Source organism: Rana temporaria, chromosome 1 (assembly GCF_905171775.1).
Source record: "Rana temporaria chromosome 1, aRanTem1.1, whole genome shotgun sequence".
Classification (NCBI taxonomy): Eukaryota; Metazoa; Chordata; class Amphibia; order Anura; family Ranidae; genus Rana; species Rana temporaria.
Window position 1 is genome coordinate 544,620,967 of NC_053489.1, and position 13,616 is coordinate 544,634,582.

Consider the following 13,616-nt stretch of genomic DNA (forward strand, 5'->3'; position numbering starts at 1 on the left):
CCGACCAAAAGTTTTCGATCCGAGGGCAGCCCCAAAACACATGTCCCGCATCAGCCGGAGCGAATGTGCACCTCCAGCTTTCCGCGGGCACCGTTGGGTACACAGCCGCAACCTGGCTGGCGTAAAATAGATCCTGTGTAGGAATTTAAAATGAATCAACCTATCCCTGGCTGCCACCAGATGTTTGAATGGATGCGTCCACAAGTCATCCCAATCCTCCCCTTGAATGTCCGGAACCTCCGCCACACACCTGTCTCTGCATTTGACAACCGCCTTTGGCCTGGACACAAACAGTTTCTTATACGAAACCGACAGTGTCTTGGGCAGGTCTTCATTAGAGAGCAAATTCTCCAAGTCAGAGGGAATAGATTCTATGGTCAGTGACCTAAACTGGGATTTAAAAGCATGTCGCAATTGAATGTAGTGAAAAAACTGAGCGTTCGGCAGGTCATGTCTAGCTTTAAGTTGGTCAAACGTCAGCAACACCCCATCCATAGTGATGTCTTTGAGCGTCTTCACTCCCCTGGTCGCCCAACTCATTGGATCATCAAATGAATAAAAATGCGACAGTTTAGGATTCATCCACAATGGAGAGGATGGAGAGAATCCCCGGTAACTGGGACATGCCATACCAACCGCTTCCCCCCACACTTTAATCAAGGCCCTCATAGAGGCAGTAAGCGGGAGATCCATCTTGACCCCCCTATGAATGGCCAGTCGCAGAGATTCGTAAGAGCCTAAATGCGCCGCCTCCAAAACGGTGGCCGAATCCCCCTCATCTGAGGTTAACCACCTATGGACAAAACACCAGCTGTCCAGGAAGGTAATATTTCCTCCAGTCCGGCAAAGCCAACCCCCCTTCTCCCCAGGGTTCCTGCAGGACCTTTTAACCTATCCTGGGTTGTTTAGGGGCCCACAGAAAAGTGCTGGTAAGCCCATCCAGTTTCCCAAAAAAGGACTTTGGGATCCAGATGGTAGCATTTCGTAGGAAATACAGTATGACTGGGAGAATTTTCATTTTTAGCAAATTAATTCTACCTATAAGCGACAAAGGGAGCTTCTGCCAGGTGTGACAGGAAGTCAGGTAAATCTGTGGGTGTTGTCACAGACGGAACATACATTTCTGCCTTGTTTAGACAATACACCAATCGTGATTAGGCGTCGGATGAAAAATGTAGCCAGGAAAGGTTTGAGGCCGTTGAAAAACTTCAGCTGTTCAGGATGAGGCAATTAAGGCCTCTATAAGTAGTCCAAAGGATTACTACTGAATGGCTGCATCATCCTGAGTCTTTGTGAGTAAGGAGAGCAGTGCCAGAAGGTCTTCTGTGGAGGTGAGGAGAGGATTGATTTTTCTGTGTGATAAAAATCAAAAGACTATTGTTTTTTTGCTGTATGACCAGCACTGTCTACCCAGCAGTAGGCTGTGTTAGACTTCATAGATAGGTTCCTGTGTGGAAGGTAGACGCCCAAAGTGGCTAGGATTTATTTTATGTTTGATTTTGTTTATGCTGTTTGGATGCTTGCAATTGTTTTCCAGCAAGATGGAAAAATAAACTAAAAACTTTGTTTTCAACCGTCTTCGACTGCCAGTCTGTATAAATTCAGTGTGTGGTGAACCCATCCAAGGGGTCACACACCCCGCTACCGAGCTAACCCCTTACACAGGCCTGTATCTTTTGCTTGAAAACGAGCAAGAGTGGAGCCAGATTGAGGGGCATGTAGTCGCTCACTTCCGCCGTAATCTTGATCCCAAGATAAGTAATTTGAGTGACCCACTGCAGGGGTAAGGCCGGGTCAGCAATGTCCCGGGCCCCAGCGTCCAGCGGTAAGATAGACGATTTGGTTCACTACCACTTTAATTTCAGATTTCTGGCTAACGTGTCACATTCTATTTTAGAGTAAGGTTGGATTCACACTTGTGCGGTGCGAATTGCAGCTCTGTTATCTCTGCAGAGAGATAAGAAAACTGTTCAGCCAGTGCTCCGCACCCAGGCGCCGCAGAGGTGGGGGCGCCAAAGCTCCAAAGTGCTCCCCTCCCTCCTACTTGTCTGTGTCCAGAGGCAGAGCGCATGTAGCGGGTGCTGCGGTTCCCCATCCTGCTTGCTCTCTCCGCTGGCAACTGACAAGAGTGCATACCTCCAGCTGTCCCCGGGAATCCGGGCTGGGTACCACAGCAGAGCCTAGCACCGAAACATGTTCCAGCACTAGGCTCCACTAATTAATTCTGTCCAGTGTGCATGGAGCAGTCTCCTGTCTGCCCCGCCCCCTCTGCGTGTGTCGGCTCTTTTCCCATAGACGGTGTGATGAGAGGCTTCTGGGTTAGCTGGAGCTGCTGCCAATCATCCTGTGCACTCCCAGAAATGCTCTCCGAGTGCCACCCTCCAAGTAACCAAAGATGCCACGTATGCCCCGCCCTCTGTAAAGTGCTTCTGCTCCCTATAAAAGGGATCACTCGATCGATGCAGCCGCCACAGTGAAGCATTGGGAAGCCGTGTTTACATACTGCTCTCCCCGTTCTTCAGCTCCGGGGAGCTATCGCGAGGGGGCGGCTAGAAACGAATAGCCACGCCCTCGTCCCGGATCGCTCCCCGCGGGTTACCGACCGCCGCATGTACCGGGGGGGGGGGGGTCCCGATCGGACCCGCGGAAAGGCGGGGACGTACATGTACGCTATACTCAATGAAGGAAAGCAGTATTTAAACCTGTGGAAAGAAGAACTAGTAGGTTTAGATGGCCTTGAATAATAGATTCAAATTGAACTCCAGCTAGCACTTTTTAAGAAGTGAGGTAGCTGACATGTTGCCTTGGCGTGTCTTCCGGGTATCGGTGCTCTATCGCTGTGAGTGGCTGAAGCTGCGATGTCATCACTCCCGCGCATGCGTGCGTGAGACTTCTTTCCGGCAAGGTCTGGCGTCTGCCGGGCCTTAAGCCGAGAATCCCCTGTGCGCATGCGCCGCTGCAGTCAGCTTCTCATTGCAAGGGGAATATTTTTTTTACCTACAGGTAAGCCTTATTAAAGGCTTACCTGTAGGTAAAATTTCCAAAAATGACTATACAACCGTGTTAAAGTTCAAATGTGCGTGTAAAGGCAGGCGTTCCAATACTTTTGACAATATAGTGTATATTGTATATATACTGTATATCCTGGAGAAAAATTTGTTTGCTGAGTGTTTATTACCTTCCTAGCATTCAAATATACATATTGTTGTGTTGGGGTGCTCCCTGTTGACAAATTACTGCAAGTACATTATTTTGCATCTGCTCTGATGGGCTATCTCAATGTAAGGCTCTCCACCACGTCTAAACAGAGAACACTTTGCATTCATTCAGAAGATGCAAAGCATTCTCTGAATGGCTGAGAAGCTGACCTCTGTTCACAAAGCTTTAGGCTTTGCACAGGACCCAGAAGCAAGGGCAGATAACTGGAGTAGTAATATCTACTTCAGTGATTTCCAGCGTCTAGGTATTGTATATACATAGTTACATTGGCCCAAGCTGAACCCCCCAGTGTGGCAATTATGTTGGGTCCTTGTAGAGCCCTTCAGCACACGCACAGGTTATTTGCCAGCATTGCGCAAGGATGGGGGTATTTTCATGCTTCCATGCAACCCTCTTTGTGCATGCACAGGGGAAAACCATGTGGTGCACAGATGTACGGGGAATCCTGCACGTGTGCAAATGTGCCACAGGCCTGTTGGCACCCAAAGCCATGTGGCACATCTGCACACATGCAGATATCTAGAAGTGGGTGAGGGGTTCCCAGGTGTCTTTCAATTGAAAATACTGCTTTGCAGCACAATAGATGTTAAAAATAAATACATTATTAAAGTATCCAATTTTAAGAGAATGAGGGGAGAGGAGGCAGGTCATGAGGACATTAGGTTCGGGGTGTAGGTCCGCTTTGAATACAAGTTGTGTACTGAATAAGTAATTAACCCATTTTGATTTATAGAAATGTTTACCACACTTATAGCGACCCTGTTGCTTTACATTGTTGTTCCTATATTAAGGACTGAGCCTCTTTCTGAGATTTGTTGTTTACAAGTTAAAGTGGAGTTCCACCCATAAATATAACATTACATCAGTAGTTTTAAAAAAATGTCATTAGTCCTTTAAGAAATTTTTTTTTTTTTTTAGATGCCTTCAAAGTGTTGTTGCTAGGCAGAATAGTTAATCTTCCCACTTCCTGCACCTAGGTGCTTAAGCTTCCTAACCTACACCGCACAGAGTTCTGGGAAGGTAGTGGGTGTAACTTTCCAGGAGTCTGTGCACTCCCCAGTCTCGAAGAATCATGTAACTTGGACAGTACAGGTGCTGAATCCTGATCTGAAACCTATTACACTGCTTGTGCAGCACTGAGCATGTGCGAGATCTGCAAGGCTGAAATCCAGGAAGTCATACAGTCTGGCTTCATGATGCCCACACTTAAGATGGCCCCAGTCAATTTCTATTTTATAAAGTGTCTAAATGCTGTAACAACCTAACAAAACGGACCTTAGTTTACAGACTAACTTTACTAGAATACATTAAGCTTGTGTATTACAGGGGTATTTATATTTAAAAAGTGAAATTGTGGCCGGAACTCCGCTTTAAAAACTATTTTTTTTTCTAGAAAATTACTTAGAACCCCCAAATATTATCTAAAAACATTTCTATACACCCTAGAGAATAAAATGGCACTTACTTACATACTTTATGTCAGACCGTATTTGCGCAGCGGTCTTACAAGCGCACTTTTTTTGGGAAAAAAATACATTTTTTTTACTTAAAAAATAAGACAACAGTAAAGCCCAATTTTATTATATTGTGAAATGTGATATTGTGATATGCTACGCCAAGTAAATTTATACCCAACATGTCATGCTTCAAAATTGCGCCCACTCGTGGAATGGCGACAAACTTTTACCCTTAAACATCTCCATAGGCGATGTTTAAAAAATTCTACAGGTTGCATGTTTTGAGTTACACAGGAGGTCTAGAGCTAGGTCTAGTTCTACCGATCGCAGTGATACCTCACATGTGTGGTCTGAACACCGTTTTCATATGCGGGCGCTGCTCACGTATGCGTTCGCTTCTGCACACAAGCTCGTCGCGACGGGGCGCGTTTAAACATATATATTTTTTTATTTATTTTACCTTTTATTTTAATTTTTTACAATGTCCTTTTAAAAAAAAATGTGTCACTTTTATTCAAATTACAAAGAATGTAAACATCCCTTGTAATAGAAAAAAGCATGACAGGTCCTCTTGAGATCTGGGGTCAAAACGACCTCAGATCTCATATTTGGACTAAAATGCTTTAAAAAATTTAATACTTTTGTCATTTGAAAAAACAAAACAAATGGCCCTTTAAGAGCTATGGGCAGAAGTGACGTTTTGACGTCGCTTCGACCCTGCTATGGTATGGAGACAATCAGACCGCTAGGATTTTTTCCATCGTAAAAAAATAAAACATGTTGTATTTCTAAACTCAGACAGAAAAAAGTCAGATGGGGCTCACACACGGTCGGAATATCCGATGAAAAAATTCCTTCTGACTTTTTTTATCGGAAATTCTGATCGTGTTTACAAGGCATTACAGTCCTGTAAACCAAATGAGATTAGGCTGGACTTCTCCTTTAAATGCACTAAGTGTCATTTCTGTCTGCTGCTTTGTTCCTCTGCTATCAGCATGAATCACTTCTGACAAGTTTTCCTGACACCAAGAGAAAAATTATGACAGGGGAGGGCCCTCCAGCTGATTGACAGCCTCAGTTCGGGTCCTGTGAACCGTGTGTCATATGTCTTAAATAAAATTTATACTAATTTTAATACTGTCTGGATTGTTGCCGTTAAAGTCCCAATAGTACCTTTTTCTTTATATTCATACCAGGGATGTTGGAAACGTTAATACGGCTTGCATGGATGTTCATATTTTCTCTTGTGTGTGAAGGAGGTGTATTTCTTCCCTCCAATCAGCTCTCAGAGCTCCTCAGTGTGTAATTTCAACTCTCCGCCCCCTTTTTTCTGAACTCTTTAAGCAAGCTTATAAATTCAGCACTTTGAATGGATGTGTAGCGCTTTTGGTTACTTAAAAGTACCGGTGGTATTTAAATTTAGAGGGAGATCAGAGTGTTAGTTAAACTCTGATCTGGTTAATGTGTTCAAACTCTGTCTCAGCTTGGCTGTGCTGTGGGCTTATTCTGCTGTTGATGGGGTGTTCTTCCCACCCGGGACAGTAGGCGGCAGCAGTGGAGTCAAGGTTTGTGTGCTCCAATCAGGAGGGTTGGGCCCCGCTGTGCATGCTGGGGGAGGGTATTTATGGGGCAGACGCCATTGGTTCTGGGTCTTTTTCTTGGAGTGCGGCATCCACCTTTAGGGTGTCTGCACCACAGCGCCCCAGTGTTATGGCCTACCGGCAGGGCCGCCTTCAGGGGGGGACAGGCAGTACACCTGTAAGGGGCCCGGAGGTCCACAGGGACCCGGATGGCAACCCCCTTTTTTTATTTTAATTTTTTTTATATATATATATATATTTTTTTTATTAAAGGGCCCAGAGGTATATATATATATATATATATATATATATATGTATTTTTTTATTATTTATTATTATTAAAGGGCCCAGAAGTCCCCAGGGCCCCGGATGGGAACCCCCCTTTTTTATATAAAAAAATGTACATATTTTTTTATATATTATTTTATTTCTTTCTTTATATATATATATATATATATATATATATATATATATATATATATATATATATATATATATATATAAAGAAAGAAATAAAATAATATATAAAAAAATATGTACATTTTTTTATATAAAAAAGGGGGGTTCCCATCCGGGGCCCTGGGGACTTCTGGGCCCTTTAATAATAATAAATAATAAAAAAATACATTATATATATATATATATATATATATATATATATATATATATACACATACATATATATATATATATATATATATATATTAAAGGGCTCAGAGGTCCCCAGGGCCCCATGTGGCAACCCCCTTTTTAAAAAATGTTTTTATAAATGTTTATTTTTTTATGTATATTTTTTTTATTTATTTTTTGTTAAAGGGCCCAGAGGTTTCTTTTTTTTTTCTTTTTATTAAAGGGCCCAGAGGTCCCGGATGGCAACCCCCCTTTTTTTGTAATTTCTTTTTGTAATTTTTATATATATATATATATATATATATATATATATATATATATATATATATATATATATATATATATATATATATATATATATATATATATGTTTTTATTAAAAGGGCCCAGAGGTCCCCAGGGCCCCATGTGGCAACCCCCTTTTTAAAAAATGTTTTTATAAATGTTTATTTTTTTATTTATTTTTTGTTAAAGGGCCCAGAGGTTTCTTTTTATTAAAGGGCCCAGAGGTCCCGGATGGCAACCCCCCTTTTTTTGTAATTTATATATATATATATATATATATATATGTGTATATATATTTTTATTAAAAGGGCCCAGAGGTCCCCAGATGGCTACCCCCTTCTTTTATCCTTATTTCTTTTTTTTTTTGTAAAGGCCCCCCCCCCCCCGCTTCTCAATTTGCGGCAGGCCTTTGCTTCTCAATTTCAAATGGCAGCACAGCCCCCCCCCCCCCCAGTTCTCTGCTCCAGGGGGCCCATGCCTGAAGCTGAGTAAGGGGCCCCATAATTCCTGACCCCGACCACGCCGTGGCCGGGCCAAGGCGTGCGTGCCACGCTGAGTTCCTGGTTCCGGGACCATGTTGGTCCAGAACGATTCAGCTGTGGCAGGGAGCCCAGTGGTCTACTGGGTTCCCAATCCTGAAGATCCCAAGCTGTATAGCTGTTCGGTGGGGAGTCCATCTGAGGAGAGCCAATGAGAGGCTGGCGATCCAATAGGGTCTCGACAAGCCACCAGGGATCGAGGTATCCGGACACTGAGAGGCTGGTCACCTGTAGTGTTGCTCACGAATATTCGTATTGCGAATATTCGGCTCGAATATGGCATATTCGAGTATTCGCGATATATTTCGAATTTCGCGGTGAATATTCGCAATTCCGAATATTCGCATTTTTTTTATTTGATTTTTAAAACAGATCACATTCTATCGACGTCTAAAAGCATTGCTGGTATGATTAGAGACCCTGGGCAGAGTAGCTAAGCTGAGGCGATCCTTTTATGTTGCCAAATTGAAAAAAAAAAATTGCGATTTTTCGCTATTGCGAATGCGAAAATTATTGCGAATTTTCGATAACTGTGGTAGGAGAACTCTGATTGTCTCTGATGCAAAAGGGGGGGGGCTTTGTGTATGTTTCTGTTATGAATATTTGTATGTTTGATATTATTTTTTTTTGTAAGAAGGAAAAAATTGCGCATACCTTAAAAAAAGGGGAGAATACAGCAGCAACTCAAAAATGTTATACAACATAAATTAATACAAGACAGAAAATGGAGTCGCTCTACAAGAATAAAAAATATGTCTAGTGACAAGACATGTGGGCAAATTATAAAATAAGCAAGCGCAAATAACTTGTGAAATACACAGTGAAACAAATATATAAAGAAATATAGTCCCAATAATAGAAAAATAATCTTTCATAAAAATGTCTTTGATATGTGAAGTGAAAAAAAGTCCAAAGCATGCAGCATGAACGTGTTCAATCTTCAAGGTGTTTGATTGACAAACGGCTGTGACAGATGGATAGAGTAAAGAATCACCACCAATGCAAAACACTTTTTATTTTCTATTGTAAAATATCACGAATATTCTGAGCCAATCAGAGTGCTCCTTCTGCATTTGCCGAATATTCGCAATTATTTTGTATTGTAAAATATCACGAATATTCTGAGCCAATCAGAGTGCTCCTACAGCATTTGTCGAAATTGCGCAGTAAATATCGCATTCGCATGTTGCGATATTTCGATAAAATATCACGAATATTCTGAGCCAATCAGAGCGCTCCTCCAGCATTTCTCGAAATTGCGCAATAAATATCGCATTCGCATGTTGCGATATTTCGATAAAATATCACGAATATTCTGAGCCAATCAGAGCGCTCCTCCAGCATTTCTCGAAATTGCGCAATAAATATCGCATTCGCATGTTGCGATATTTCGATAAAATATCAAGAATATTCTGAGCCAATCAGAGTGCTCCTACCGCAGTTATCAAAAAATCGCAATTATTTTCGCATTCGCAATAGCGAAAAATCGCAATCATTTAATTTCGATAAAATATCACGAATATTCGAATTTAGCGAATATATCTCGAATATTCGAATATATATTCGAGATATATCGCGAAATCGAATATGGCATATTCTGCTCAACACTAGTCACCTGTCAGTCGGTACCTGAAAGTAACTTGAAGGAGATCCAGGCGTAATTCTACTAAGGAGGTTCATCTCCGTAAGGCTGGGTTCACACTACGGTTTTCCCGTCCGTCAGCCGCATACGATTTATATGGAAAACCGTATGCGGCTGAAACGGACGGGAACGTATGGAACCGCACACATGTGCGTTTTCCATTAACATTAATGTTAAAGGAAAACGTATGCGGTTGCCATACTGTTTTAAAAACGACCGCAAAACCGTGGTTGAACACGGTTTTGCGGACGTTTAAAAAACGTTTTGCCAGCAAATCGTACGCACCCGGATGCATCTGAGTGCATACGATTTGCAATGCATTCTCTATCTATACGTTTTCCCGTCCGGGCCCGTACGTTTTCAATACTGAAATCGTATGCGGCTGACGGACGGGAAAACCGTAGTGTGAACCCAGCCTAACCACAATCAGGAGGGCCTGTGGCAGAGGTTTCTTACTGAATCCATTCCAGGAGGGTCTGTGGTAGAGACTTTTCCTCAAAGGTTCGAGCGATACTCTGGCTGCCAGGTCAGTGAGAGAGGCCTGTCCAGGTACGCTATTCCCACTCAAACAGGAGTGGCACAAGAAGTGCTACACGTGGGAGCAAGACTGTTTCCCTATTGCTACGCCTGAATTTGCTATTCTTCTTCTCCTTTCAACTCTACCTTCCTTACCACAAGTTTTATTGTTTTTACCCGGCTGGGTAATAAAGAGCACAGCAAAAAGACACCTGTCGTGGACATTCCTTTACTACTGCTATATGCACCATACACCCCTAAGACGACGGAGGAGCCACAAGGTAAATGTGCCACCCATAACAAACCAGCAGCTCCTCCGGGGGTAGTGCTACAGATGTAAAGAAGAGAAGACTGCAGAAAACATGTACAACTTGATTTGTTTCATCTACATGCATCACCTGAGGACAGGCACTTTATTGGGTATATGTAAGGGTTTACAACCACTTTAAAAAACAGTCTAATTTAATAACAAGGTTTAGGAGTGTGTCTATAGGAATGTTTGATCATTATTCCATTTGTGAGGTCAGGCACTGATGTTGGACGAGAAGCCTTGACTCGCAGTCTCCTCTCTAATACATCCCAGAGGTATTCTATTGGGTTATTTATGGTAACCAATTAAGGTCCAACTTTTTTTTTATGGAGCAAATTGCATAAGAAATCTGATCAGTTACAAAAAAAAAGTTCCACCTCGGGTACATTTGTGTTCTGTGTGTTTGTTTTTTTAAATTAGCATGATATAGGTTTTTAAAGATGCTGGAGCTAGTATTCAGGCCGCTCCATATATAATTGGACTTCCTACATTAAATGGTCAGGGCTGTAATCCCTAAAGTGCTTTTTTAGCAGATAGATAATATTAAAAGCCAGAAAATTACATGTCATATATAAAGATATCATGACAGTGACAGGTATTCAATATTTTAAAATTCACTGTAATTTAAAGCATAATAGCTTTTCAATTTTTACGCTCTCCTGAGGATAAAACCTTTTAAATTGCAATATATTCCTCTTCTTTCAGTTTAAATAAATGTTATTTCTTAAAATCCCCAGTGAGCTATGTATCTCATGAAAACTGCAGGGCCTAAAACTCTGCGAGGGCCAAGGGCGCATAGAGTTCTGCATTCAGAGGTGGCTAAATGCACCTCTGGGTACAGCAACACTGTGCTATGGCTGCATACAAATTGCCTGAACGTGCAGCTGAAACTCCACAGACACGACTACCCCATAGTTGCCAACATTGTAAAAAAAAAATAAAAACATTTTTTGTCTGTGTTCAGAGTCTTATTATAATTAGGGGGAGGGGCATTCGTTTGGAGGTGTGATGTAGTAGGGGTAAATAAAAATGTCTCAGGACAAGCGGTCCACTGCAAAAATGGGCGTGGTTTAAGCTAAATATTGGGCGTGGCTTAAAGGGGTGTGACTCAAAGGGAATGTGGTTAGAGTCTGAGATGAACGAGGGATGGAGGGGAGAAACAAAGGGAGAAAGAGAGCAAAAGAAAGAAAGGGATGAAAGGACAACAGGCCCAGATCCTACACCATAATAGAAATATGTGTATTTCAGAAAGTTTACCAATCAGAAGATCAAGATACTCCAAACACCTGATGTTCAATCGTCCCGGCACCATGGTTGTTATAGTGTCAGGATGATTGAAGCTCATTATTACATTGAAATATAAAATTAAATCATTCAACTCACCATAATGCCGAATCAGTGGGAGCTCTGAGTGTGTCACTTGCCACAACACCTGCCACCAGATGCCATCAGGTGTCCCCAGCAGAGTCCCTCTTTACACCAGGCAATCCCAGCAGAGTCTCTCGTTACACCAGGCATTCCCAATGGAGTCCCTCCATACACCAGGCATTCCCAGCAGAGTCTCTCCTTACATCAGGTGTCCCCAGCGGAGTCCCTCCTTACACCAGGCATTACCATCGGAATCCCTCCTTACATCAGGCATTCCCAGCGGAGTCCCTCCTTACATCAGGAGGCCCCAGCGGAATCCCTCCTTACATCAGGTGTCCCCAGCGGAGTCCCTCCTTATTCCAGGCATGACCAGCAGAGTCTCTCTTTATATCAGGCATTCCCCGGGAATCGCGAAAATCTGGAAAGAGGTCTAAATCCCGGGAATGTCCCAGTTGGCAAGTATGTTGGTGGCATTGTGGCTGGTGACATTAGATCAACAATTGCATAGCAATAACAGATTATGAATGGATGGGATGTCTCAGCCAATAAGCAGGGGTTTCTTTAGTACCTTGACCTGCCGGTAGAGCCTATTTATTTGGGTGATTGAAGTTCTGTACCACCTGGACAGCTGTCATCTCAGGCTGCTAGGCCGGAAGCCTAAAGGTCTATCCTGGGGAAACCTGGCTGCTAGGTTGCCGGAGGCCTATCCAGGAGTAGGAGAAGCAGAGTAGGGTTGGGACTACAGGATTGGAGTCCAACCGAGATGTGAAGATTCAGCCGGATGGCAAACCAGTTGAGGTTGGAGGTTAAGGGGAAGCAGTTGTCACTAAGGGACAATCCACTTTATTACCGGAGACTAAGTGGGAAAGCTTCAGCGAGTGCCAAACCAGGAACCCAGCAGGTTAGCGGGAGTGATGCTTGAGGAGTATACAGCGGGATAGCTGTGGAAGAGCTCAGGAGATCCAGTGATGACTGGGAGCTCAGTGATTGAAGACCTACAATGGGATACTGTGATATAAGAAATGGACTGTTCTGTGTTACCAAAAGTTAGGTACAACTACCTTTAGTGACTGTTACAAGTTCAGTGCTATAGGAGACAGCAGTCCCACTTATACAGACGTGGCATCCGGCTGGAGGCCTTTCCCTGTATAGCTGTCTTTCTATATTGTCTCAGAGTCTGCCAATTAACATTGCATCTACCCAAGGGTGTCCTGGCCCTAACCCGCTCTCCCACAGTTCTTGCTAAAAGACAATAAATCTCTTGTTCGCAAAAGTGACTGGCGCCCATCAGTTCATCTTGCATTACACCCACAATGCCCGGTAACCCACTTCACAAGGAAAGATGTCAGCTCTCCCTAACTCTTGAGGCCAGCATTAGTCCTCTGAGGGCCCGGGACTCTGCTACATATTTATATATTGTGTTTTTCCTGTAAGCAGCAAGTACAAGGTCAACTAGACATTCTCACTTTCCATCTTGTTTAGAAGAGATGCATAGTGGGGAGCAACCCAGTTGGGTATGGTCTGTCACATTATGCATAGCTGGGACCCAGAGTTTCCATGTGTAGATTTGTTTAGGCAACTAGGTACAAGATGACAATGTTCTAGGGACCCTGTATTGATTGTTCTCTTTACCTGTACAAAACTGCTAAACTAGCCTGACAGCCCCTCTCTTGCAGATGATCAATTATGTGTTTCCATCTTCTGGCTTTGTGAGATGGAACGGAAGGATGTGCAGGAAGAACAAGTCCCTGCTCCTCCTCTAGAGTCCCCAAAAGTGACTGTTAATAACACATGTCCTGAACATCAACCTCATCCTGTGTATGAGTGGAGCCATCTTCCTACTACCAAGGCTCATTAAAGCTGGAGTTCACCCGAATTTTTTTTTTAACATTAGGTTGAGGCTCATTTTGTCAAGGGGAATCGGGTGTTTTTTTTTTAATCGAAGCAGTACTTACCGTTTTAGAGATAGATCTTCTCCGCCACTTCCGGGTATGGTCTTCGGGACTGGGCGTTCCTATTTGATTGACAGGCTTCCGATGGTCGCATACATCGCCTCACGAGTAGTCGAAA